The following is a 27,644-nucleotide window of genomic DNA, read 5'->3' as shown; positions in this document are numbered from 1 at the left end:
TAATTGTACATGTGCTGAACCAGTGCAAAAAAATTAAGAATACTGTAAAATTGCATGTGCCAATCCAGTGCAGGAAAGTGAAGAATAACTGTGCATGTGCTGAACCAGTGCAAGAAAATGAAGAATACTGTAAAAGTGCATGTGCCAATCCAGTGCAGGAAAGTGAAGAATAACTGTGCATGTGCTGAACCAGTGCAGGAAAATGAAGAATACTGTAAAAGTGCATGTGCCAATCCAGTGCAGGAAAGTGAAGAATAACTGTGCATGTGCTGAACCAGTGCAGGAAAATGAAAAATACTGTAAAATTGCATGTGCCAATCCAGTGCAGGAAAGTGAAGAATAACTGTGCATGTGCTGAACCAGTGCAGGAAAATGAAGAATACTGTAAAAGTGCATGTGCCAATCCAGTGCAGGAAAGTGAAGAATAACTGTGCATGCGTGGAACCAGTGCAGGAAAATGAAGAATACTGTAAAAGTGTATGTGCCAATCCAGTGCAAGAAAGTGAAGAATAACTGTGCATGTGCTGAACCAGTGCAGGAAAATGAAGAATACTCTAAAAGTGCACTTGCCAATCCAGTGCAGGAAAGTGAAGAATAACTTTGCATGCGCGGAACCAGTGCAGGAAAATGAAGAATACTGTAAAAGTGCATGTGCCAATGCAGTGCAGGAAAGTGAAGAATAATTGTGCATGTGCTGAACCAGTGCAGGAAAATGAAGAATACTGTAAAAGTGCATGTGCCAATCCAGTGCAGGAAAGTGAAGAATAACTGTGCATGTGCTGAACCAGTGCAGGAAAATGAAAAATACTGTAAAAGTGCATATGCCAATCCAGTGCAGGAAAGTGAAGAATAATTGTACATGTGCTGAACCAGTGCAAAAAAATGAAGAATACTGTAAAATTGCATGTGCCAATCCAGTGCAGGAAAGTGAAGAATAACTGTGCATGTGCTGAACCAGTGCAAGAAAATGAAGAATACTGTAAAAGTGCATGTGCCAATGCAGTTCAGGAAAGTGAAGAATAACTGTACATGTGCTGAACTACTGCAGTAAAATGCAGAATACTGTAAAAGTGCATGTGCCAATCCAGTGCAGGAAAGTGAAGAATAACTGTGCATGTGCGGAACCAGTGCAGGAAAATGAAGAATACTGTAAAAGTGCATGTGTCCATCCAGTGCAGGAAAGTGAAGAATAACTCTGCATGTGCGGAAACAGTGCAGGAAAATGAAGAATACTGTAAAAGTGCATGTGCCAATGCAGTGCAGGAAAGTGAAGAATAATTGTACATGTGCTGAACCAGTGCAGGAAAATGAAGAATACTGTAAAAGTGCATGTGCAAATCCAGTGCAGGAAAGTGAAGAATAACTGTGCATGTGCTGAACCAGTGCAGGAAAATGAAAAATACTGTAAAAGTGCATGTGCCAATCCAATGCAGGAAAGTGAAGAATAACTGTGCATGTGCTGAACCAGTGTAGGAAAATGAAGAATACTGTAAAAGTGCATGTGCCAATCCAGTTCAGGAAAGTGAAGAATAACTGTGCGTGTGCTGAACCAGTGCAGGAAAATGAAAAATACTGTAAAAGTGCATGTGCCAATCCAGTGCAGGAAAGTGAAGAATAATTGTGCATGTGCTGAACCAGTGCAGGAAAATGAAGGATACTGTAAAAGTGCATGCGCCAATCCAGTGCAGGAAAGTGAAGAATAGCTGTGAATTTGCTGAATCAGTGCAGGAAAATGAAAAATACTGTAAAAGTGCATGTGCCAATCCAGTGCAAGAAAGTGAAGAATAACTGTGCATGTGCTGAACCAGTGCAGGAAAATGAAGAATACTCTAAAATTGCACTTGCCAATGCAGTGCAGGAAAGTGAAGAATAACTTTGCATGCGTGGAACCAGTGCAGGAAAATGAAGAATACTGTAAAAGTGCATGTGCCAATCCAGTGCAGGAAAGTGAAGAATAACTGTGCATGTGCGGAACCTGTGCAGGAAAATGAAGAATACTGTAAAAGTGCATGTGCCAATGCAGTGCAGGAAAGTGAAGAATAATTGTGCATGTGCTGAACCAGTGCAGGAAAATGAAGAATACTGTAAAAGTGCATGTGCCAATCCAGTGCAGGAAAGTGAAGAATAACTGTGCATGTGCTGAACCAGTGCAGGAAAATGAAAAATACTGTAAAAGTGCATGTGCCAATCCAGTGCAGGAAAGTGAAGAATAACTGTGCATGTGCTGAACCAGTGCAGGAAAATGAAGAATACTGTAAAAGTGCATGTGCCAATCCAGTGCAGGAAAGTGAAGAATAACTGTGCATGTGCTGAACCAGTGCAGGAAAATGAAAAATACTGTAAAAGTGCACGTGCCAATCCAGTGCAAGAAAGTGAAGAATAACTGTGCATGTGCTGAACCAGTGCAGGAAAATGAAAAATACTGTAAAAGTGCATGTGCGAATCCAGTGCAGGAAAGTAAAGAATAACTGTGCATGTGCTGAACCAGTGCAGGAAAATGAAAAATACTCTAAAAGTGCACTTGCCAATCCAGTGCAGGAAAGTGAAGAATAACTTTGCATGCGCGGAACCAGTGCAGGAAAATGAAGAATACTGTAAAAGTGCATGTGCCAATCCAGTGCCGGAAAGTGAAGAGTAACTGTGCATGTGCGGAACCAGTGCAGGAAAATGAAGAATACTGTAAAAGTACATGTGCCAATGCAGTGCAGGAAAGTGAAGAATAATTGTGCATGTGCTGAACCAGTGCAGGAAAATGAAGAATACTGTAAAAGTGCATGTGCCAATCCAGTGCAGGAAAGTGAAGAATAACTGTGCATGTGCTGAACCAGTGCAGGAAAATGAAAAATACAGTAAAAGTGCATGTGCCAATCCAGTGCAGGGAAGTGAAGAATAACTGTGCATGTGCTGAACCAGTGCAGGAAAATGAAGAATACTGTAAAAGTGCATGTGCCAATCCAGTGCAGGAAAGTGAAGAATAACTGTGCATGTGCTGAACCAGTGCAGGAAAATGAAAAATACTGTAAAAGTGCACGTGCCAATCCAGTGCAAGAAAGTGAAGAATAACTGTGCATGTGCTGAACCAGTGCAGGAAAATGAAGAATGCTGTAAAAGTGCATGTGCGAATCCAGTTCAGGAAAGTGAAGAATAACTGTGCATGTGCTGAACCAGTGCAGGAAAATGAAAAATACTGTAAAAGTGCATGTGCCAATCCAGTGCAGGAAAGTGAAGAATAACTGTGCATGTTCTGAACTAGTGCAGGAAAATGAAAAAACACTGTAGCTGTGCATGTGCCATCCCAGTGCAGAAAAGTAAAGAAGAACTGTGCATCTGATTAGCCAGTGCAAGAAGTTAAAGAAAAGCTGTGCATGAGCCGAGTCAGAGCAGGAAAATAAAGAACAACCAGGCAAGTGACAAACCTGTGCAGGGGTAGCACTGCTGCAGCAAGGCATGTCCCCTGAAAGCCGGAGGAGTATCAGCTCCAGTAAGGAAGGAAATAGGAGAGCAGGGCAGGCCAGGCAGGTGCTGGTAGTGGGGGACTCAAATATTAGGGGAACAGATAGGGCAATCTGTCACAAAGACAGGGATCGTTGAACAGTGTGCTGCGTACCTGGCACTCGAGTCCGGCACATCGCTGATCGGGTTGACGGATTATTGGGAGGGGCTGGTGAAGACCCAGCGGTCATGGTGCACATTGGCACAAATGACAAAGTTAGAGGTAGGTTTAAGGTCCTTAAAGATGATTTCAGGGAATTAGGCTGCAAGCTGAAAGCAAGGACCTCCAAGGTGGTATTCTCTGAAATACTACTGGTGCCACGTGCCACGCCAGAGAGGCAACGGGAGATTAGGGAGGTAAATAAGTGGCTCAAGAACTGGTGTAGGAAGGAGGGATTTGGGTTCCTGGAGAACTGGGCCAACTTCTCAGTTGGCTACAGACTCTACGCTAGGGACCGGCTGCACCTCAATGGGGAGGGTGCAGCTGTGCTGGGAGAGAAAATGGCTAGAAGGTTGGAGGAGTGTTTAAACTAGGGATTGGGGGGGAGGGTATTCATTTTATAGGTGGGGAAGGTAGTGCAGATAGTGACCTGGGCACAAATAAAAAAATTGGGAGTGGGGTTAGAACAGTCAATATAGTAAGAAGGAATAGAGGTACAGAGAGATGCATAAAATGCATGTACACTAATGCCAGAAGCCTCACCAAGAAAATGGAGGAATTAGAATTAATTTTGTTGGAAAATAATTATGACATGGTGGGGATATCTGAGACGTGGCTGGACGAGAGCCATGACTGGGCAGTTAATTTACAGGGCTATAGTCTGTTCAGAAATGACCGTACAAACAAGCGATGGGGGGGGGTGTTTATATGTAAAATCATCCTTAAAACCCATCTTGCGGGAGGATATATGTGAATCTAATAGAAATGTAGAGTCCCTGTGGGTGGAGATAAGGGGAGGGGGAAAAAAATAAATTACTGATAGGGGTTTGTTATAAGTCTCCAAAAATAATGGAAGCAGCGGAGAATATCCTCATAAAGCAAATAGATGAAGCAGCGACTCAAGGAGAAGTCATTATTATGGGGGACTTCAACTACCCTGAAATACATTGGGGAACAGAAACCTGTAGTTCAAGCAAAGGTAATAGGTTTTTGACATCTATGAGAGACAATTACCTTTCACAACTGGTTCAGGACCCAACAAGAAGGGGGGCACTGCTAGACCTAATATTAACCAATAGGCCAGACCGCATATCAAATATACGAGTTGGGGGTCACATGGGTAATAGTGGTCACAAAATAATACGTTTTCATGTAACCTTTATTAAGATGTGTAGTAGAGGGGTTACAAGGACACTAAACTTCAGGAAGGCAAATCTCCAACAGTTGAGAGATGATCTCAGTGCAATAAACTGGGACGATATCCTGAGACATAAAGCTACACAAAGCAAATGGGAGACATTTATTAGCATCCTAAATAGGATCTGTGCACAATGTATATCCTATGGGAATAAACATGCGAGAAATAGGAGGAAACCACTATGGCTAAATAGAGCTGTAAGGGGCGCAATAAGTGACAAAAAGAAAGCATTTAGGGAACTAAAGCAAGTAGGTAGTGATGAGGCATTAAATAAATATAGAAAATTACATAAATTCTGTAAAAACCAAATCAAGGCAGCAAAAATTGAGGCAGGGAGAATCATTGCCAGAGAAAGTAAAAATAATCCAAAAATATTCTTTAACTACATAAATAGTAAAAAACTAAAAAATGATAGTGTTGGCCCCCTTAAAAATAGTCTGGGTGAAATGGTGGATGAGGATGAGGAAAAAGCCAATATGCTAAATGATTTTTTTTCAACCGTATGTACACAAGAAAATCGCATGACAGAAAACCTGATCAGTGATAACAAAAATTCTCCATTAAATGTCACTTGCTTAACCCAGCAGGAAGTTCAGCGGCGTCTAAAAAACACTAAAGTTGACAAATCCCCGGGCCCGGATGGGATACACCCGCGAGTACTGCAGGAATTAAGTAACGTCATCGATAGACCATTATTTTTAATCTTTAAAGATTCCATCATAACAGGGTCTGTACCCCAGGACTGGCGTATAGCAAATGTGGTGCCAATATTCAAAAAGGGGACAAAAACTGAACTTGGAAATTCTAGGCCGGTAAGCTTAACCTCTACTGTGGTTAAAATCCTGGAGGGTTTCCTAAGAGATGCTATACTAGAGTATCTGAAGGAGAAGAACCTCATGAGCCAATATCAACATGGGTTTACGAGGGACCATTCCTGTCAAACTAATCTGATCAGTTTTTATGAGGAGGCAAGTTTTGAACTGGACCAAGGAAATGCAGTGGATGTTGTGTATATGGACTTTTCAAAAGCTTTTGATACGGTTCCACACAAAAAGTTGATACATAAAATGAGAACAATGGGGATAGGGGAAAATATATGTATGTGGGTTAAGAACTGGCTCAGTGATAGGAAACAAAGGGTGGTTATTAATGGAAAACACTCAGACTGGGTCTCAGTTAACAGTGGGGCACCACAGGGGTCAGTATTGGGCCCCCTTCTTTTTAACATATTTATTAATGACCTTGTAGGGGGCATACAGAGTAATATTTCAATATTTGCAGATGACACTAAACTCTGCAGGGTAATCAATACAGAGGAGGACAATTTTATATTACAGGAGGATCTATGTAAACTAGAAGCTTGGGCTGATAAATGGCAAATGAGCTTTAATGGGGATAAATGTAAGGTAATGCACTTGGGCAGAGGAAATAAAATGTATTATTATTATTTATTATTATTATTTATTATTATAGCGCCATTCATTCCATGGCGCTTTACATGTGAAAAAGGGGTATAATACAAGAACAATCACAATAATCTTGAACACAATGTGACAGAGACTGGTACAGGAGGAGCGAGGACCCTGCCCACGAGGGCTCACAATCTGCAAGGGATGGGTGAGGATACAGTAGGTGAGGATAGAGCTGGTCGTGCAGCGGTATGGTGGAGCGGTGGTTACTGCAGGTTGTAGGCTTGTCGGAAGAGGTGGGTCTTCAGGTTCCTTTTGAAGGTTTCCACAGTAGGCCAGAGTCTGATACATTGGGGTAGAGAGTCCAGAGTAGGGGAGAAGCACGGGAGAAATCTTGTATACGGTTGTTGGAGGAGGAGATAAGAGGGGGGTAGAGAAGGAGATCTTGTGAGGATCAGAGGTTGCGTGCGGGTATGTAAAGGGAGACTAGGTCAGAGATATATGGAGGAGACAGGTTGTGAATGGCTTTGTATGTCATGGTTAGGATTTTGAACTGGAGTCTCTGAGCAATGGGGAGCCAGTGGAGAGATTGACAGAGAGGAGAGGCCGGGGAATAGCGGGGGGACAGGTGGATTAGTCGGGCAGCAGAGTTTAGGATAGATTGGAGGGGTGCGAGAGTGTTAGAGGGGAGGCCACAGAGCAGGAGGTTGCAGTAGTCGAGGCGGGAGATGATGAGGGCGTGCACTAGTGCTTTTGCAGATTCATGGTTGAGGAATGTGCGGATCCGAGAGATATTTTTGAGTTGGAGTCAGCAGGAAGTGGAAAGGGCTTGGATATGTGGTTTGAAGGAGAGTTCAGAGTCCAGGATTACCCCAAGGCAGCAAGCTTGGGGGACTGGGGAGAGTGGGCAGCCATTGACATTGATAGATAGGTCAGTTGGGGGGGTTGAATGAGATGGCGGAAAGATGATGAATTCTGTTTTGTCCATGTTAAGTTTTAGAAATCTGGCAGAGAAGAAGGATGAAATAGCAGACAGACATTGTGGGACTTTGGTTAGTAAGGAGGTGATATCAGGTCCAGAGAGGTCTATGTGTGTCATCAGCATAGAGGTGATAATGAAAGCTGTGGGACTCTATGAGCTGTCCCAGGCCGAAGGTGTAGATGGAGAAGAGCAGCGGTCCTAGAACTGAACCTTGGGGAACACCGACAGATAGGGGGCGAGATGAGGAGGTGGTGTGTGAGTGGGAGACACTGAATGTCCTGTATGTTAGGTATGAGGAGATCCAGGATAGGGCCAAGTCTGTGATGCCGAGAGATGAGAGAGTCTGTAGTAAGAGGGAATGGTCCACTGTGTCAAAGGCAGATGACAGGTCTAGGAGGAGGAGGACAGAGTAGTGTCGCTTAGATTTGGCGGTTAGTAGGTCGTTGGTGACTTTAGTCAGTGCAGTTTCAGTAGAATGGTGCGGTCGGAAACCAGATTGTAGGCGGTCGAAGAGGGAGCAGGAGGAAAGGTGGGAGGACAGCTCAGAGAGGACATGTTATTCCAGTAGTTTTGAGGCATAGGGGAGAAGTGATATGGGGCGATAGCTAGACACAGAGGATAGGTCAAGGGAGGGCTTTTTGAGGATGGATGTGATTGAGGCATGTTTGAAGCATGAGGGGAAGACACCAGTTGTTAGTGACAGGTTGAAGAGGTGGGCTAGGGTTGGGATGAAGATAGTGGTAAGGTTTGGGATGAGGTGGGACGGGATTGGGTCAAGTTTACAGGTGGTGAGGTGTGATTTGGAGAGTAAAGAGGAAAGTTGATCTTCAGAAATGGTGGAGAAGGTGGTTTTGGAGGAAGAGGGTTGAGTAGGTGTGGGGAGGGGCTGTGGGGGCTTTAGGCAAAAGCTTTGTCTGATGGTGTCAATCTTCTGCTTGAAGAATCAGGCAAAGTTGGCTGAAATAAGAGGAGAGGGAGGAGGCACTGGGGGACGGAGGAGAGAATTGAAGGTGTTGAATAGTTGTTTGGGGTTGTTAGACAGGGAGGATATGAGAGATGCGAAGTATGTTTGTTTTGCTGCAGTGAGTGTGGACTTGAAGGTAGTGAGGGACTGTTTGAATTTGATGAAGTGCTCATTGGAGTGGGACCTTTTCCATCTACACTCAGCAACCCTGGAGGTCTGTCGCAGTTCTTTAGTTAGGCTGGTGTGCCAGGGTTGTCTGTTGATTGTGTGAACCTTGGAATGTGTGAAGGGGGCGACCGAATCGAAAGCTGCAGCGGTTGTGGTGTTGTATAAAGTGGCAGCAACATCTGCATCATGTAAGGAACTAATGTCTGTAAGAGGGAGGAGGGATTCAGAGAGTGAGTGTAGGTCAAGGTGTTTGAGATTTCTGCGAGGGTATGCAAGTTTGTGGAGTGGGGATTGTTGCCCTGAAGAGGAGAGAGAAGAGAATGTGAGTAGGTTGTGGTCAGAAAGAGGGAGAGGTGAGTTAGGGAGGTTAGATAGGGAACAGAGGCGGGTGAAGACGAGGTCAAGTGTGTGGCCGTCTTTGTGGGTGGGTGTGGAAGACCACTGAGTAAGACCGAAGGATGAAGTGAGGGATAGAAGCTTAGAGGCAGCTGAGAGGGAAGTGTCAATGGGGATGTTAAAGTCGCCCATGAGGATAGTGGGGATGTCAACGGAGAGGAAATGAAGTAGCCAAGTGGTGAAGTGGTCAAAGAAAGTGGTGGTTGATCCTGGGGGGCGGTAGATGACAGCCAGTTGGAGGTTAGAGGGGGAGTAGATACGCGCGCAGTGCACTTCAAAAGAGGGGAGAGTAATTGAGGGGGGTAGTGTGATATGCGTGAAGGAGCAGTTATCTGAGAGGAGGAAACCTATTCCTCCACCATGCTTGCCAGTGGGGCGGGGGGTATGGGAGAGGTGGAATCCGCCATACGAAAGTGCAGCAGGAGAGGCCGTGTCGGAGAGGGTGAGCCAGGTTTCAGTAATGCAGAGGAGGGAAAGCTTGTTAGTGATGAAGAGATCGTGAATGTAGGAAAGTTTGTTGCAGACTGAGCGAGCGTTCCATAGAGCTCCTGTTAGGGGGACTGGGGAAGCAGGGGCTGGGCGGATGGGTATAAGGTTAGAAGGGTTACGAGAGTTTGGGATAGATCGTGGGTAGGAGGTGGAAGTGATCGTAGGGATGTGGTGAGGAGGGCCGGGATGTGGTGAGATGTCGCCGGCAGTAAGGAGGAGCAGAGAAAGCGTTATTAGGTGGGAGCAGGAGAGGGCATGAGGTGGCTGTCTGTGTTTGGAGACAAAGGATTGTATGTTGAGGAATAGCTCTGAGGAGGAGGTGAGATGGGTGGGGAGAATGGAGGGAGAGATGAAGAGTTCCTTACTAGGTGTAGGGATTAGGTGTGGTTGTAAGAAGTGAAGGATTAAGGGGGTGAGAGTGAAAACAAAGACAAACATTGTTTACTGTGACAAAGTATCCACTTCCTTCAGTTCCCTTCAGGTTCAATTCTGGATTAATTCAAATTTCTCACACTTCAGCTAATGGCCACACTTAAGGTAATGGCCACAGACTAAAGTCTGACACAGACTTCTGGCCCACAATATATTTGTAACAGAATGCATTCAGCCGTGAACCAGCGGGGAGTGGTCTGTGCTCATCTTGATCAGCTGATTAAGGCTGAACCAGATGCTGGATAGTCAAAAGTTAAGTAAACAATGTCATAAATGAAAGTGGGGGGTAGCTGGTGGAGCTTGAAGAACGTACCGTTAGTAAATAGGAGCAGAGAGGTATAGAGAAATCTGCATGGAAGTCAAGATTATATGCTTGATTGTAAAACACTGGGCAAAACTGTAACTGAAAAAGACCTCGGTGTATTGGTGGACTACAAGCTCACGTTTGGTGGCCAGTGTCAGGCTGCTGCTGCAAAGGCAAATAAAATAATGGGATGCATTAAAAGAGGCATAGATGCTCATGAAGAGAAGATAATTTTACCTCTATACAAGTCATTAGTGCGACCACACTTAGAATACTGTGTACAGTTCTGGTCTCTGGTGTATAAGAAAGACATAGCTGAACTAGAGCGGGTGCAGAGAAGAGCGACCAAGGTTATTAGAGGACTGGGGGTCTGCAATACCAAGACAGGGTATTAGAGGACTGGGGGGTCTGCAATACCAAGACAGGTTATTAGAGGACTGGGGGGTCTGCAATACCAAGACAGGTTATTAGAGGACTGGGGGGTCTGCAATACCAAGACAGGTTATTAGAGGACTGGGGCGTCTGCAATACCAAGACAGGTTATTAGAGGACTGGGGGGTCTGCAATACCAACAAAGGTTATTAGAGGACTGGGGGGTCTGCAATACCAAGACAGGTTATTACACTTGGGGTTATTTACTGTGGAAAAATGAAGGCTTAGGGGGGGTCTTATTACTATGTACAAGTATATGAGGGGACAGTACAAAGACCTTTCTACTGATCTTTTTACTCTGAGGCCTGAGACGACGACAAGGCGGCATCTTCTACGTCTGGAGGAAAGAAGGTTTAATCATAATCACAGACAGGGATTCTTTACTGTAAGGGCAGTGAGACTATGGAGCTCTCTGCCGCATGATGTGTAATGAGGGATTCACTACTAAAATCTAAGAAGGACCTGGACGCCTTTCATGAAAAGTATAATATTACAGGTTATAAATACTAGATTCCTTGATAGGGCGTTGATCCAGGCAACTAGTCTGATTGTCGTATGGAGTCGGGAAGGAATTTTTTTCCCCAATGTGGAGCTTAGTGTTTACCACATGTTTTTTTTTTGCCTTCCTCTGGATCACATGTTAAGCTATGGGTTGAACTAGATGGACTTAGTCTTCCTTCAACCTTAAAAACTATGTTACTATGTTATTATGTTACTATATTACTATGTTATTATGTTACTATATTACTATGTTACTATAAACAGATTTTATCGCTACATTATTGCACTCGATTATTTTCACATCTTTCACTTTATAAGTCATCATGTTTTTGTGAAGAGTCCAATCAGCAATAAAACATTTGCATCAATTTGTTATCAACATGGGGTGTAGACCTGTACTGTGACTGGATAATGACATGTAACGTGTGCTATAACATAGGTATAAAATGAGCTGCACTTCCCCAGTAAGTTCACATCAGAACAGATCCTTGTGCCATCCGCTTTCTGACATCAGCAGAGAAGAACATCGACTAGATCTATAAAATGCAAACTCCTGGCTGTCACGGCTCCTGCAATCCTGGTGAGTCGCCCTCTAGTGTCAGTGTATATAATGGTGCGAGTCAGTGTGGAGCAGTCAGAGAAGAGCTGGCGTCAGTGTATATAATGGTGCGAGTCAGTGTGGAGCAGTCAGGGAAGAGCTGGTGTCACTGTATATAATGGTGCGAGTCAGTGTGGAGCAGTCAGGGAAGAGCTGGCGTCACTGTATATAATGGTGCGAGTCAGTGTGAAGCAGTCAGGGAAGAGCTGGTGTCACTGTATATAATGGTGCGAGTCAGTGTGGAGCAGTCAGGGAAGAACTGGTGTCAGTGTATATAATGGTGCGAGTCAGTGTGGAGCAGTCAGGGAAGAGCTGGTGTCAGTGTATATAATGGTGCGAGTCAGTGTGGAGCAGTCAGGGAAGAACTGGTGTCACTGTATATAATGGTGCGAGTCAGTGTGGAGCAGTCAGGGAAGAGCTGGTGTCAATGTATATAATGGTGCGAGTCAGTGTGGAGCAGTCAGGGAAGAGCTGGCGTCACTGTATATAATGGTGCGAGTCAGTGTGGAGCAGTCAGGGAAGAGCTGGTGTCAGTGTATATAATGGTGCGAGTCAGTGTGGAGCAGTCAGGGAAGAGCTGGTGTCAGTGTATATAATGGTGCGAGTCAGTGTGGAGAAGTCAGGGAAGAGCTGGTGTCAGTGTATATAATGGTGCGAGTCAGAGTGGAGCAGTCAGGGAAGAGCTGGTGTCAGTGTATATCATGGTGCGAGTCAGTGTGGAGAAGTCAGGGAAGAGCTGGTGTCAGTGTATATAATGGTGCGAGTCAGTGTGGAGCAGTCAGGGAAGAGCTGGTGTCAGTGTATATAATGGTGCGAGTCAGTGTGGAGCAGTCAGGGAAGAGCTGGTGTCAGTGTATATAATGGTGCGAGTCAGTGTGGAGCAGTCAGGGAAGAGCTGGTGTCAGTGTATATAATGGTGAGAGTCAGTGTGGAGCAGTCAGGGAAGAGCTGGTGTCAGTGTATATAATGGTGAGAGTCAGTGTGGAGCAGTCAGGGAAGAGCTGGTGTCAGTGTATATAATGGTGCGAGTCAGTGTGGAGCAGTCAGGGAAGAGCTGGTGTCACTGTATATAATGGTGCGAGTCAGTGTGGAGCAGTCAGGGAAGAGCTGGCGTCAGTGTATATAATGGTGCGAGTCAGTGTGGAGCAGTCAGGGAAGAGCTGGTGTCACTGTATATAATGGTGCGAGTCAGTGTGGAGCAGTCAGGGAAGAGCTGGCGTCAGTATATATAATGGTGCGAGTCAGTGTGGAGCAGTCAGGGAAGAGCTGGCGTCAGTGTATATAATGGTGCAAGTCAGTGTGGAGCAGTCAGAGAAGAGCTGGAGTCAGTGTACATAATGGTGCGAGTCAGTGTGGAGCAGTCAGGGAAGAGCTGGCGTCAGTGTATATAATGGTGCGAGTCAGTGTGGAGCAGTCAGGGAAGAGCTGGTGTCACTGTATATAATGGTGCGAGTCAGTGTGGAGCAGTCAGGGAAGAGCTGGTGTCACTGTATATAATGGTGCGAGACAGTGTGGAGCAGTCAGGGAAGAGCTGGCGTCACTGTATATAATGGTGCGAGTCAGTGTGGAGCAGTCAGGGAAGAGCTGGTGTCACTGTATATAATGGTGCGAGTCAGTGTGGAGCAGTCAGGGAAGAGCTGGTGTCAGTGTATATAATGGTGCGAGTCAGTGTGGAGCAGTCAGGGAAGAGCTGGCGTCAGTGTATATAATGGTGTGAGTCAGTATGGAGCAGTCAGAGAAGAGCTGGCGTCAGTGTATATAATGGTGCGAGTCAGTGTGGAGCAGTCAGGGAAGAGCTGGTGTCACTGTATATAATGGTGCGAGTCAGTGTGGAGCAGTCAGGGAAGAGCTGGTGTCACTGTATATAATGGTGCGAGTCAGTGTGGAGCAGTCAGGGAAGAGCTGGTGTCAGTGTATATAATGGTGCGAGTCAGTGTGGAGCAGTCAGGGAAGAGCTGGTGTCAGTGTATATAATGGTGCGAGTCAGTGTGGAGCAGTCAGGGAAGAGCTGGTGTCAGGGTATATAATGGTGCGAGTCAGTGTGGAGCAGTCAGGGAAGAGCTGGTGTCAGTGTATATAATGGTGCGAGTCAGTGTGGAGCAGTCAGGGAAGAGCTGGCGTCAGTGTATATAATGGTGCGAGTCAGTGTGGAGCAGTCAGGGAGGAGTTGGTGTCAGTGTATAAAATGGTGCGAGTCAGTGTGGAGAAGTTAGGGAAGAGCTGGTGTCACTGTATATAATGGTGCGAGTCAGTGTGGAGCAGTCAGGGAAGAGCTGGTGTCACTGTAAATAATGGTGCGAGTCAGTGTGGAGCAGTCAGGGAAGAGCTGGTGTCACTGTATATAATGGTGCGAGTCAGTGTGGAGCAGTCAGGGAAGAGCTGGTGTCACTGTATATAATGGTGCAAGTCAGTGTGGAGCAGTCAGGGAAGAGTTGGTGTCAGTGTATATAATGGTGCGAGTCAGTGTGAAGCAGTCAGGGAAGAGCTGGTGTCAGTGTATATAATGGTGCGAGTCAGTGTGGAGCAGTCAGGGAAGAGCTGGCGTCAGTGTATATAATGGTGCGAGTCAGTGTGGAGCAGTCAGGGAAGAGCTGGTGTCAGTGTATATAATGGTGCGAGTCAGTGTGGAGCAGTCAGGGAAGAGCTGGCGTCACTGTATATAATGGTGCGAGTCAGTGTGGAGCAGTCAGGGAAGAGCTGACGTCAGTGTATATAATGGTGCGAGTCAGTGTGGAGCAGTCAGGGAAGAGCTGGTGTCACTGTATATAATGGTGCGAGTCAGTGTGGAGCAGTCAGGGAAGAGCTGGTGTCACTGTATATAATGGTGCGAGTCAGTGTGGAGCAGTCAGAGAAGAGCTGGTGTCACTGCATATAATGGTGCGAGTCAGTGTGGAGCAGTCAGGGAAGAGCTGGTGTCACTGTATATAATGGTGCGAGTCAGTGTGGAGCAGTCAGGGAAGAGCTGGTGTCAGTGTATATAATGGTGCGAGTCAGTGTGGAGCAGTCAGAGAAGAGCTGGTGTCACTGTATATAATGGTGCGAGTCAGTGTGGAGCAGTCAGGGAAGAGCTGGTGTCACTGTATATAATGGTGCGAGTCAGTGTGGAGCAGTCAGGGAAGAGCTGGTGTCAGTGTATATAATGGTGCGAGTCAGTGTGGAGCAGTCAGGGAAGAGCTGGTGTCAGTGTATATAATGGTGCGAGTCAGTGTGGAGCAGTCAGGGAAGAGCTGGTGTCAGTGTATATAATGGTGCGAGTCAGTGTGGAGCAGTCAGGGAAGAGCTGGTGTCAGTGTATATAATGGTGCGAGTCAGTGTGGAGCAGTCAGGGAAGAGCTGGTGTCAGTGTATATAATGGTGCGAGTCAGTGTGGAGCAGTCAGGGAAGAGCTGGTGTCAGTGTATATAATGGTGCGAGTCAGTGTGGAGCAGTCAGGGAAGAGCTTGTGTCAGTGTATATAATGGTGCGAGTCAGTGTGGAGCAGTCAGGGAAGAGCTGGTGTCACTGTATATAATGGTGCGAGTCAGTGTGGAGCAGTCAGGGAAGAGCTGGCGTCACTGTATATAATGGTGCGAGTCAGTGTGGAGCAGTCAGGGAAGAGCTGGCGTCAGTGTATATAATGGTGCGAGTCAGTGTGGAGCAGTCAGGGAAGAGCTGGCGTCACTGTATATAATGGTGCGAGTCAGTGTGGAGCAGTCAGGGAAGAGCTGGCGTCACTGTATATAATGGAGCGAGTCAGTGTGAAGCAGTCAGGGAAGAGCTGGCGTCACTGTATATAATGGTGCGAGTCAGTGTGGAGCAGTCAGGGAAGAGCTGGCGTCACTGTATATAATGGTGCGAGTCAGTGTGGAGCAGTCAGGGAAGAGTTGGTGTCAGTGTATATAATGGTGCGAGTCAGTGTGGAGCAGTCAGGGAAGAGCTGGTGTCACTGTATATAATGGTGCGAGTCAGTGTGGAGCAGTCAGGGAATAGCTGGTGTCAGTGTATATAATAGTGCGAGTCAGTGTGGAGCAGTCAGGGAAGAGCTGGTGTCACTGTATATAATGGTGCGAGTCAGTGTGGAGCAGTCAGGGAAGAGCTGGCGTCAGTGTATATAATGGTTCGAGTCAGTGTGGAGCAGTCAGGGAAGAGCTGGTGTCAGTGTATATAATGGTGCGAGTCAGTGTGGAGCAGTCAGGGAAGAGCTGGTGTCACTGTATATAATGGTGCGAGTCAGTGTGGAGCAGTCAGGGAAGAGCTGGCGTCACTGTATACAATGGTGCGAGTCAGTGTGGAGCAGTCAGGGAAGAGCTGGTGTCAGTGTATATAATGGTGCGAGTCAGTGTGGAGCAGTCAGGGAAGAGCTGGTGTCAGTGTATATAATGGTGCGAGTCAGTGTGGAGCAGTCAGGGAAGAGCTGGTGTCAGTGTATATAATGGTGCGAGTCAGTGTGGAGCAGTCAGAGAAGAGCTGGTGTCAGTGTATATAATGGTGCGAGTCAGTGTGGAGCAGTCAGGGAAGAGCTGGTGTCACTGTATATAATGGTGCGAGTCAGTGTGGAGCAGTCAGGGAAGAGCTGGTGTCACTGTATATAATGGTGCGAGTCAGTGTGGAGCAGTCAGGGAAGAGCTGGCGTCACTGTATATAATGGTGCGAGTCAGTGTGGATCAGTCAGGGAAGAGCTGACGTCACTGTATATAATGGTGCGAGTCAGTGTGAAGCAGTCAGGGAAGAGCTGGCGTCAGTGTATATAATGGTGCGAGTCAGTGTGGAGCAGTCAGGGAAGAGCTGGCGTCACTGTATATCATGGTGCGAGTCAGTGTGGAGCAGTCAGGGAAGAGCTGGTGTCAGTGTATATAATGGTGCGAGTCAGTGTGGAGCAGTCAGGGAAGAGCTGGTGTCACTGTATATAATGGTGCGAGTCAGTGTGGAGCAGTCAGGGAAGAGCTGGCGTCAGTGTATATAATGGTGCGAGTCAGTGTGGAGCAGTCAGGGAAGAGCTGGTGTCACTGTATATAATGGTGCGAGTCAGTGTGGAGCAGTCAGGGAAGAGCTGGCGTCAGTGTATATAATGGTGCGAGTCAGTGTGGAGCAGTCAGGGAAGAGCTGGTGTCAGTGTATATAATGGTGCGAGTCAGTGTGGAGCAGTCAGGGAAGAGCTGGTGTCAATGTATATAATGGTGCGAGTCAGTGTGGAGCAGTCAGGGAAGAGCTGGTGTCAGTGTATATAATGGTGCGAGTCAGTGTGGAGCAGTCAGGAAAGAGCTGGCGTCACTGTATATAATGGTGCGAGTCAGTGTGGAGCAGTCAGGGAAGAGCTGGTGTCAGTGTATATAATGGTGCGAGTCAGTGTGGAGCAGTCAGGGAAGAGCTGGTGTCAGTGTATATAAAGGTGCGAGTCAGTGTGGAGCAGTCAGGGAAGAGCTGGTGTCAGTGTATATAATGGTGCGAGTCAGTGTGGAGCAGTCAGGGAAGAGCTGGTGTCAGTGTATATAATGGTGCGAGTCAGTGTGGAGCAGTCAGGGAAGAGCTGGTGTCAGTGTATATAATGGTGTGAGTCAGTGTGGAGCAGTCAGGGAAGAGCTACTGTCAGTGTATATAATGGTGCGAGTCAGTGTGGAGCAGTCAGGGAAGAGCTGGTGTCACTGTATATAATGGTGAGAGTCAGTGTGGAGCAGTCAGGGAAGAGCTGGTGTCAGTGTATATAATGGTGCGAGTCAGTGTGGAGCAGTCAGGGAAGAGCTGGCGTCACTGTATATAATGGTGCGAGTCAGTGTGGAGCAGTCAGGGAAGAGCTTGCGTCAGTGTATATAATGGTGCGAGTCAGTGTGGAGCAGTCAGGGAAGAGCTGGCGTCAGTGTATATAATGGTGCGAGTCAGTGTGGAGCAGTCAGGGAAGAGCTGGTGTCAGTGTATATAATGGTGCGAGTCAGTGTGGAGCAGTCAGGGAAGAGCTCGTGTCACTGTATATAATGGTGAGAGTCAGTGTGGAGCAGTCAGGGAAGAGCTGGTGTCAGTGTATATAATGGTGCGAGTCAGTGTGGAGCAGTCAGGGAAGAGCTGGCGTCACTGTATATAATGGTGCGAGTCAGTGTGGAGCAGTCAGGGAAGAGCTTGCGTCAGTGTATATAATGGTGCGAGTCAGTGTGGAGCAGTCAGGGAAGAGCTGGCGTCAGTGTATATAATGGTGCGAGTCAGTGTGGAGCAGTCAGGGAAGAGCTGGTGTCACTGTATATAATGGTGCGAGTCAGTGTGGAGCAGTCAGGGAAGAGCTGGTGTCAGTGTATATAATGGTGCGAGTCAGTGTGGAGCAGTCAGGGAAGAGCTGGTGTCACTGTATATAATGGTGCGAGTCAGTGTGGAGCAGTCAGGGAAGAGCTGGCATCAGTGTATATAATGGTGCGAGTCAGTGTGGAGCAGTCAGGGAAGAGCTGGTGTCACTGTATATAATGGTGCGAGTCTCTTGTGGAGTAGTCAGGGAAAAGCTGGTGTCACTGTATATAATGGTGCGAGTCAGTGTGGAGCAGTCAGGGAAGAGCTGGCGTCAGTGTATATAATGATGCGAGTCAGTGTGGAGCAGTCAGGGAAGAGCTGGCGTCAGTGTATATAATGGTGCGAGTCAGTGTGGAGCAGTCAGGGAAGAGCTGGTGTCAGTGTATATAATGGTGCAAGTCAGTGTGGAGCAGACAGGGAAGAGCTGGCGTCAGTGTATATAATGGTGCGAGTCAGTGTGGAGCAGTCAGGGAAGAGCTGGCGTCAGTGTATATAATGGTGCGAGTCAGTGTGGAGCAGTCAGGGAAGAGCTGGCGTCAGTGTATATAATGGTGCGAGTCAGTGTGGAGCAGTCAGGGAAGAGCTGGTGTCACTGTATATAATGGTGCGAGTCAGTGTGGAGCAGTCAGGGAAGAGCTGACGTCAGTGTATATAATGGTGCGAGTCAGTGTGGAGCAGTCAGGGAAGAGCTGGTGTCACTGTATATAATGGTGCGAGTCAGTGTGGAGCAGTCAGGGAAGAGCTGGTGTCACTGTATATAATGGTGCGAGTCAGTGTGGAGCAGTCAGAGAAGAGCTGGTGTCACTGTATATAATGGTGCGAGTCAGTGTGGAGCAGTCAGGGAAGAGCTGGCGTCACTGTATATAATGGTGCGAGTCAGTGTGGAGCAGTCAGGGAAGAGCTGGCGTCAGTGTATATAATGGTGCGAGTTAGTGTGGAGCAGTCAGGGAAGAGCTGGTGTCAGTGTATATAATGGTGCGAGTCAGTGTGGAGCAGTCAGGGAAGAGCTGGTGTCAGTGTATATAATGGTGCGAGTCAGTGTGGAGCAGTCAGGGAAGAGCTGGTGTCAGTGTATATAATGGTGCGAGTCAGTGTGGAGCAGTCAGGGAAGAGCTGGCGTCACTGTATATAATGGTGCGAGTCAGTGTGGAGCAGTCAGGGAAGAGCTGGCGTCAGTGTATATAATGGTGCGAGTCAGTGTGGACCAGTCAGGGAAGAGCTGGCGTCACTGTATATAATGGTGCGAGTCAGTGTGGAGCAGTCAGGGAAGAGCTGGCGTCACTGTATATAATGGAGCGAGTCAGTGTGGAGCAGTCAGGGAAGAGCTGGCGTCACTGTATATAATGGTGCGAGTCAGTGTGGAGCAGTCAGGGAAGAGCTGGCGTCACTGTATATAATGGTGCGAGTCAGTGTGGAGCAGTCAGGGAAGAGCTGGTGTCAGTGTATATAATGGTGCGAGTCAGTGTGGAGCAGTCAGGGAAGAGCTGGTGTCACTGTATATAATGGTGCGAGTCAGTGTGGAGCAGTCAGGGAAGAGCTGGTGTCAGTGTATATAATAGTGCGAGTCAGTGTGGAGCAGTCAGGGAAGAGCTGGTGTCACTGTATATAATGGTGCGAGTCAGTGTGGAGCAGTCAGGGAAGAGCTGGCGTCAGTGTATATAATGGTTCGAGTCAGTGTGGAGCAGTCAGGGAAGAGCTGGTGTCAGTGTATATAATGGTGCGAGTTAGTGTGGAGCAGTCAGGGAAGAGCTGGTGTCACTGTATATAATGGTGCGAGTCAGTGTGGAGCAGTCAGGGAAGAGCTGGTGTCACTGTATATAATGGTGCCAGTCAGTGTGGAGCAGTCAGGGAAGAGCTGGCGTCACTGTATATAATGGTGCGAGTCAGTGTGGAGCAGTCAGGGAAGAGCTGGTGTCAGTGTATATAATGGTGCGAGTCAGTGTGGAGCAGTCAGGGAAGAGCTGGTGTCACTGTATATAATGGTGCGAGTCAGTGTGGAGCAGTCAGGGAAGAGCTGGTGTCAGTGTATATAATGGTGCGAGTCAGTGTGGAGCAGTCAGGGAAGAGCTGGTGTCAGTGTATATAATGGTGCGAGTCAGTGTGGAGCAGTCAGGGAAGAGCTGGTGTCACTGTATATAATGGTGCGAGTCAGTGTGGAGCAGTCAGGGAAGAGCTGGTGTCACTGTATATAATGGTGCGAGTCAGTGTGGAGCAGTCAGGGAAGAGCTGGCGTCACTGTATATAATGGTGCGAGTCAGTGTGGATCAGTCAGGGAAGAGCTGACGTCACTGTATATAATGGTGCGAGTCAGTGTGGAGCAGTCAGGGAAGAGCTGGCGTCAGTGTATATAATGGTGCGAGTCAGTGTGGAGCAGTCAGGGAAGAGCTGGCGTCACTGTATATCATGGTGCGAGTCAGTGTGGAGCAGTCAGGGAAGAGCTGGTGTCAGTGTATATAATGGTGCGAGTCAGTGTGGAGCAGTCAGGGAAGAGCTGGTGTCACTGTATATAATGGTGCGAGTCAGTGTGGAGCAGTCAGGGAAGAGCTGGCGTCAGTGTATATAATGGTGCGAGTCAGTGTGGAGCAGTCAGGTAAGAGCTGGTGTCACTGTATATAATGGTGCGAGTCAGTGTGGAGCAGTCAGGGAAGAGCTGGCGTCAGTGTATATAATGGTGCGAGTCAGTGTGGAGCAGTCAGGGAAGAGCTGGTGTCAGTGTATATAATGGTGCGAGTCAGTGTGGAGCAGTCAGGGAAGAGCTGGTGTCAGTGTATATAATGGTGCGAGTCAGTGTGGAGCAGTCAGGGAAGAGCTGGTGTCAGTGTATATAATGGTGCGAGTCAGTGTGGAGCAGTCAGGAAAGAGCTGGCGTCACTGTATATAATGGTGCGAGTCAGTGTGGAGCAGTCAGGGAAGAGCTGGTGTCAGTGTATATAATGGTGCGAGTCAGTGTGGAGCAGTCAGGGAAGAGCTGGTGTCAGTGTATATAATGGTGCGAGTCAGTGTGGAGCAGTCAGGGAAGAGCTGGTGTCACTGTATATAATGGTGCGAGTCAGTGTGGAGCAGTCAGGGAAGAGCTGGTGTCAGTGTATATAATGGTGCGAGTCAGTGTGGAGCAGTCAGGGAAGAGCTGGTGTCAGTGTATATAATGGTGCGAGTCAGTGTGGAGCAGTCAGGGAAGAGCTACTGTCAGTGTATATAATGGTGCGAGTCAGTGTGGAGCAGTCAGGGAAAAGCTGGTGTCACTGTATATAATGGTGAGAGTCAGTGTGGAGCAGTCAGGGAAGAGCTGGTGTCAGTGTATATAATGGTGCGAGTCAGTGTGGAGCAGTCAGGGAAGAGCTGGTGTCAGTGTATATAATGGTGCGAGTCAGTGTGGAGCAGTCAGGGAAGAGCTGGTGTCAGTGTATATAATGGTGCGAGTCAGTGTGGAGCAGTCAGGGAAGAGCTGGTGTCACTGTATATAATGGTGCGAGTCAGTGTGGAGCAGTCAGGGAAGAGCTGGCGTCACTGTATATAATGGTGCGAGTCAGTGTGGAGCAGTCAGGGAAGAGCTGGCGTCAGTGTATATAATGGTGCGAGTCAGTGTGGACCAGTCAGGGAAGAGCTGGCGTCACTGTATATAATGGTGCGAGTCAGTGTGGAGCAGTCAGGGAAGAGCTGGCGTCACTGTATATAATGGAGCGAGTCAGTGTGGAGCAGTCAGGGAAGAGCTGGCGTCACTGTATATAATGGTGCGAGTCAGTGTGGAGCAGTCAGGGAAGAGCTGGCGTCACTGTATATAATGGTGCGAGTCAGTGTGGAGCAGTCAGGGAAGAGCTGGTGTCAGTGTATATAATGGTGCGAGTCAGTGTGGAGCAGTCAGGGAAGAGCTGGTGTCACTGTATATAATGGTGCGAGTCAGTGTGGAGCAGTCAGGGAAGAGCTGGTGTCAGTGTATATAATAGTGCGAGTCAGTGTGGAGCAGTCAGGGAAGAGCTGGTGTCACTGTATATAATGGTGCGAGTCAGTGTGGAGCAGTCAGGGAAGAGCTGGCGTCAGTGTATATAATGGTTCGAGTCAGTGTGGAGCAGTCAGGGAAGAGCTGGTGTCAGTGTATATAATGGTGCGAGTTAGTGTGGAGCAGTCAGGGAAGAGCTGGTGTCACTGTATATAATGGTGCGAGTCAGTGTGGAGCAGTCAGGGAAGAGCTGGTGTCACTGTATATAATGGTGCCAGTCAGTGTGGAGCAGTCAGGGAAGAGCTGGCGTCACTGTATATAATGGTGCGAGTCAGTGTGGAGCAGTCAGGGAAGAGCTGGTGTCAGTGTATATAATGGTGCGAGTCAGTGTGGAGCAGTCAGGGAAGAGCTGGTGTCACTGTATATAATGGTGCGAGTCAGTGTGGAGCAGTCAGGGAAGAGCTGGTGTCAGTGTATATAATGGTGCGAGTCAGTGTGGAGCAGTCAGGGAAGAGCTGGTGTCAGTGTATATAATGGTGCGAGTCAGTGTGGAGCAGTCAGGGAAGAGCTGGTGTCACTGTATATAATGGTGCGAGTCAGTGTGGAGCAGTCAGGGAAGAGCTGGTGTCACTGTATATAATGGTGCGAGTCAGTGTGGAGCAGTCAGGGAAGAGCTGGCGTCACTGTATATAATGGTGCGAGTCAGTGTGGATCAGTCAGGGAAGAGCTGACGTCACTGTATATAATGGTGCGAGTCAGTGTGGAGCAGTCAGGGAAGAGCTGGCGTCAGTGTATATAATGGTGCGAGTCAGTGTGGAGCAGTCAGGGAAGAGCTGGCGTCACTGTATATCATGGTGCGAGTCAGTGTGGAGCAGTCAGGGAAGAGCTGGTGTCAGTGTATATAATGGTGCGAGTCAGTGTGGAGCAGTCAGGGAAGAGCTGGTGTCACTGTATATAATGGTGCGAGTCAGTGTGGAGCAGTCAGGGAAGAGCTGGCGTCAGTGTATATAATGGTGCGAGTCAGTGTGGAGCAGTCAGGTAAGAGCTGGTGTCACTGTATATAATGGTGCGAGTCAGTGTGGAGCAGTCAGGGAAGAGCTGGCGTCAGTGTATATAATGGTGCGAGTCAGTGTGGAGCAGTCAGGGAAGAGCTGGTGTCAGTGTATATAATGGTGCGAGTCAGTGTGGAGCAGTCAGGGAAGAGCTGGTGTCAGTGTATATAATGGTGCGAGTCAGTGTGGAGCAGTCAGGGAAGAGCTGGTGTCAGTGTATATAATGGTGCGAGTCAGTGTGGAGCAGTCAGGAAAGAGCTGGCGTCACTGTATATAATGGTGCGAGTCAGTGTGGAGCAGTCAGGGAAGAGCTGGTGTCAGTGTATATAATGGTGCGAGTCAGTGTGGAGCAGTCAGGGAAGAGCTGGTGTCAGTGTATATAATGGTGCGAGTCAGTGTGGAGCAGTCAGGGAAGAGCTGGTGTCACTGTATATAATGGTGCGAGTCAGTGTGGAGCAGTCAGGGAAGAGCTGGTGTCAGTGTATATAATGGTGCGAGTCAGTGTGGAGCAGTCAGGGAAGAGCTGGTGTCAGTGTATATAATGGTGCGAGTCAGTGTGGAGCAGTCAGGGAAGAGCTACTGTCAGTGTATATAATGGTGCGAGTCAGTGTGGAGCAGTCAGGGAAAAGCTGGTGTCACTGTATATAATGGTGAGAGTCAGTGTGGAGCAGTCAGGGAAGAGCTGGTGTCAGTGTATATAATGGTGCGAGTCAGTGTGGAGCAGTCAGGGAAGAGCTGGCGTCACTGTATATAATGGTGCGAGTCAGTGTGGAGCAGTCAGGGAAGAGCTTGCGTCAGTGTATATAATGGTGCGAGTCAGTGTGGAGCAGTCAGGGAAGAGCTGGCGTCAGTGTATATAATGGTGCGAGTCAGTGTGGAGCAGTCAGGGAAGAGCTGGTGTCACTGTATATAATGGTGAGAGTCAGTGTGGAGCAGTCAGGGAAGAGCTGGTGTCAGTGTATATAATGGTGAGAGTCAGTGTGGAGCAGTCAGGGAAGAGCTGGCGTCACTGTATATAATGGTGCGAGTCAGTGTGGAGCAGTCAGGGAAGAGCTTGCGTCAGAGTATATAATGGTGCGAGTCAGTGTGGAGCAGTCAGGGAAGAGCTGGCGTCACTGTATATAATGGTGCGAGTCAGTGTGGAGCAGTCAGGGAAGAGCTGGTGTCAGTGTATATAATGGTGCGAGTCAGTGTGGAGCAGTCAAGGAAGAGCTCGTGTCACTGTATATAATGGTGAGAGTCAGTGTGGAGCAGTCAGGGAAGAGCTGGTGTCAGTGTATATAATGGTGCGAGTCAGTGTGGAGCAGTCAGGGAAGAGCTGGTGTCACTGTATATAATGGTGCGAGTCAGTGTGGAGCAGTCAGGGAAGAGCTGGTGTCAGTGTATATAATGGTGCGAGTCAGTGTGGAGCAGTCAGGGAAGAGCTGGCGTCAGTGTATATAATGGTGCGAGTCAGTGTGGAGCAGTCAGGGAAGAGCTGGTGTCAGTGTATATAATGGTGCGAGTCAGTGTGGAGCAGTCAGAGAAGAGCTGGCGTCAGTGTATATAATGGTGCGAGTCAGTGTGGAGCAGTCAGGGAAGAGCTGGTGTCACTGTATATAATGGTGTGAGTCAGTGTGGAGCAGTCAGGGAAGAGCTGGTGTCACTGTAAATAATGGTGCGAGTCAGTGTGGAGCAGTCAGGGAAGAGCTGGTCTCAGTGTATATAATGGTGCGAGTCAGTGTGGAGCAGTCAGGGAAGAGCTGGTGTCACTGTATATAATGGTGCGAGTCAGTGTGGAGCAGTCAGGGAAGAGCTGGCATCAGTGTATATAATGGTGCGAGTCAGTGTGGAGCAGTCAGGGAAGAGCTGGTGTCACTGTATATAATGGTGCGAGTCTCTTGTGGAGCAGTCAGGGAAAAGCTGGTGTCACTGTATATAATGGTGCGAGTCAGTGTGGAGCAGTCAGGGAATAGCTGGCGTCAGTGTATATAATGGTGCGAGTCAGTGTGGAGCAGTTAGGGAAGAGCTGGCGTCAGTGTATATAATGGTGCGAGTCAGTGTGGAGCAGTCAGGGAAGAGCTGGTGTCAGTGTATATAATGGTGCGAGTCAGTGTGGAGCAGTCAGGGAAGAGCTGGTGTCAGTGTATATAATGGTGCGAGTCAGTGTGGAGCAGTCAGGGAAGAGCTGGTGTCACTGTATATAATGGTGCGAGTCAGTGTGGAGCAGTCAGGGAAGAGCTGGTGTCAGTGTATATAATGGTGCGAGTCAGTGTGGAGCAGTCAGGGAAGAGCTGGTGTCAGTGTATATAATGGTGCGAGTCAGTGTGGAGCAGTCAGGGAAGAGCTGGTGTCACTGTATATAATGGTGCGAGTCAGTGTGGAGCAGTCAGGGAAGAGCTGGTGTCACTGTATATAATGGTGCGAGTCAGTGTGGAGCAGTCAGGGAAGAGCTGGCGTCACTGTATATAATGGTGCGAGTCAGTGTGGATCAGTCAGGGAAGAGCTGACGTCACTGTATATAATGGTGCGAGTCAGTGTGGAGCAGTCAGGGAAGAGCTGGCGTCAGTGTATATAATGGTGCGAGTCAGTGTGGAGCAGTCAGGGAAGAGCTGGCGTCACTGTATATCATGGTGCGAGTCAGTGTGGAGCAGTCAGGGAAGAGCTGGTGTCAGTGTATATAATGGTGCGAGTCAGTGTGGAGCAGTCAGGGAAGAGCTGGTGTCACTGTATATAATGGTGCGAGTCAGTGTGGAGCAGTCAGGGAAGAGCTGGCGTCAGTGTATATAATGGTGCGAGTCAGTGTGGAGCAGTCAGGTAAGAGCTGGTGTCACTGTATATAATGGTGCGAGTCAGTGTGGAGCAGTCAGGGAAGAGCTGGCGTCAGTGTATATAATGGTGCGAGTCAGTGTGGAGCAGTCAGGGAAGAGCTGGTGTCAGTGTATATAATGGTGCGAGTCAGTGTGGAGCAGTCAGGGAAGAGCTGGTGTCAGTGTATATAATGGTGCGAGTCAGTGTGGAGCAGTCAGGGAAGAGCTGGTGTCAGTGTATATAATGGTGCGAGTCAGTGTGGAGCAGTCAGGAAAGAGCTGGCGTCACTGTATATAATGGTGCGAGTCAGTGTGGAGCAGTCAGGGAAGAGCTGGTGTCAGTGTATATAATGGTGCGAGTCAGTGTGGAGCAGTCAGGGAAGAGCTGGTGTCAGTGTATATAATGGTGCGAGTCAGTGTGGAGCAGTCAGGGAAGAGCTGGTGTCACTGTATATAATGGTGCGAGTCAGTGTGGAGCAGTCAGGGAAGAGCTGGTGTCAGTGTATATAATGGTGCGAGTCAGTGTGGAGCAGTCAGGGAAGAGCTGGTGTCAGTGTATATAATGGTGCGAGTCAGTGTGGAGCAGTCAGGGAAGAGCTACTGTCAGTGTATATAATGGTGCGAGTCTGTGTGGAGCAGTCAGGGAAAAGCTGGTGTCACTGTATATAATGGTGAGAGTCAGTGTGGAGCAGTCAGGGAAGAGCTGGTGTCAGTGTATATAATGGTGCGAGTCAGTGTGGAGCAGTCAGGGAAGAGCTGGTGTCAGTGTATATAATGGTGCGAGTCAGTGTGGAGCAGTCAGGGAAGAGCTGGTGTCAGTGTATATAATGGTGCGAGTCAGTGTGGAGCAGTCAGGGAAGAGCTGGTGTCACTGTATATAATGGTGCGAGTCAGTGTGGAGCAGTCAGGGAAGAGCTGGCGTCACTGTATATAATGGTGCGAGTCAGTGTGGAGCAGTCAGGGAAGAGCTGGCGTCAGTGTATATAATGGTGCGAGTCAGTGTGGACCAGTCAGGGAAGAGCTGGCGTCACTGTATATAATGGTGCGAGTCAGTGTGGAGCAGTCAGGGAAGAGCTGGCGTCACTGTATATAATGGAGCGAGTCAGTGTGGAGCAGTCAGGGAAGAGCTGGCGTCACTGTATATAATGGTGCGAGTCAGTGTGGAGCAGTCAGGGAAGAGCTGGCGTCACTGTATATAATGGTGCGAGTCAGTGTGGAGCAGTCAGGGAAGAGCTGGTGTCAGTGTATATAATGGTGCGAGTCAGTGTGGAGCAGTCAGGGAAGAGCTGGTGTCACTGTATATAATGGTGCGAGTCAGTGTGGAGCAGTCAGGGAAGAGCTGGTGTCAGTGTATATAATAGTGCGAGTCAGTGTGGAGCAGTCAGGGAAGAGCTGGTGTCACTGTATATAATGGTGCGAGTCAGTGTGGAGCAGTCAGGGAAGAGCTGGCGTCAGTGTATATAATGGTTCGAGTCAGTGTGGAGCAGTCAGGGAAGAGCTGGTGTCAGTGTATATAATGGTGCGAGTTAGTGTGGAGCAGTCAGGGAAGAGCTGGTGTCACTGTATATAATGGTGCGAGTCAGTGTGGAGCAGTCAGGGAAGAGCTGGTGTCACTGTATATAATGGTGCCAGTCAGTGTGGAGCAGTCAGGGAAGAGCTGGCGTCACTGTATATAATGGTGCGAGTCAGTGTGGAGCAGTCAGGGAAGAGCTGGTGTCAGTGTATATAATGGTGCGAGTCAGTGTGGAGCAGTCAGGGAAGAGCTGGTGTCACTGTATATAATGGTGCGAGTCAGTGTGGAGCAGTCAGGGAAGAGCTGGTGTCAGTGTATATAATGGTGCGAGTCAGTGTGGAGCAGTCAGGGAAGAGCTGGTGTCAGTGTATATAATGGTGCGAGTCAGTGTGGAGCAGTCAGGGAAGAGCTGGTGTCACTGTATATAATGGTGCGAGTCAGTGTGGAGCAGTCAGGGAAGAGCTGGTGTCACTGTATATAATGGTGCGAGTCAGTGTGGAGCAGTCAGGGAAGAGCTGGCGTCACTGTATATAATGGTGCGAGTCAGTGTGGATCAGTCAGGGAAGAGCTGACGTCACT

General features: G+C 48.2%; 1 long non-coding RNA gene across 1 annotated transcript in view; it reads left to right on the top strand.

The window, feature by feature from the left end:
• The first annotated feature begins 11,335 nt into the window (after positions 1 to 11,335).
• LOC141197284 (uncharacterized) overlaps positions 11,336 to 27,644 on the top strand; it is a 49,842-nt gene continuing 33,533 nt past the window's right edge. The window contains exon 1 of the long non-coding RNA XR_012269545.1: positions 11,336 to 11,507. This is a non-coding gene — a long non-coding RNA (uncharacterized lncRNA). The remainder of the gene's footprint in view (positions 11,508 to 27,644) is intronic.

Source organism: Phyllobates terribilis, unplaced genomic scaffold (genome assembly GCF_046119375.1).
Source record: "Phyllobates terribilis strain yellow unplaced genomic scaffold, ASM4611937v1 Scaffold_82__1_contigs__length_6685932, whole genome shotgun sequence".
Lineage (NCBI taxonomy): Eukaryota > Metazoa > Chordata > Amphibia > Anura > Dendrobatidae > Phyllobates > Phyllobates terribilis.
Note: the sequence above shows the minus strand (reverse complement) of the source record. Positions and strands in the feature narration are given on the sequence as shown.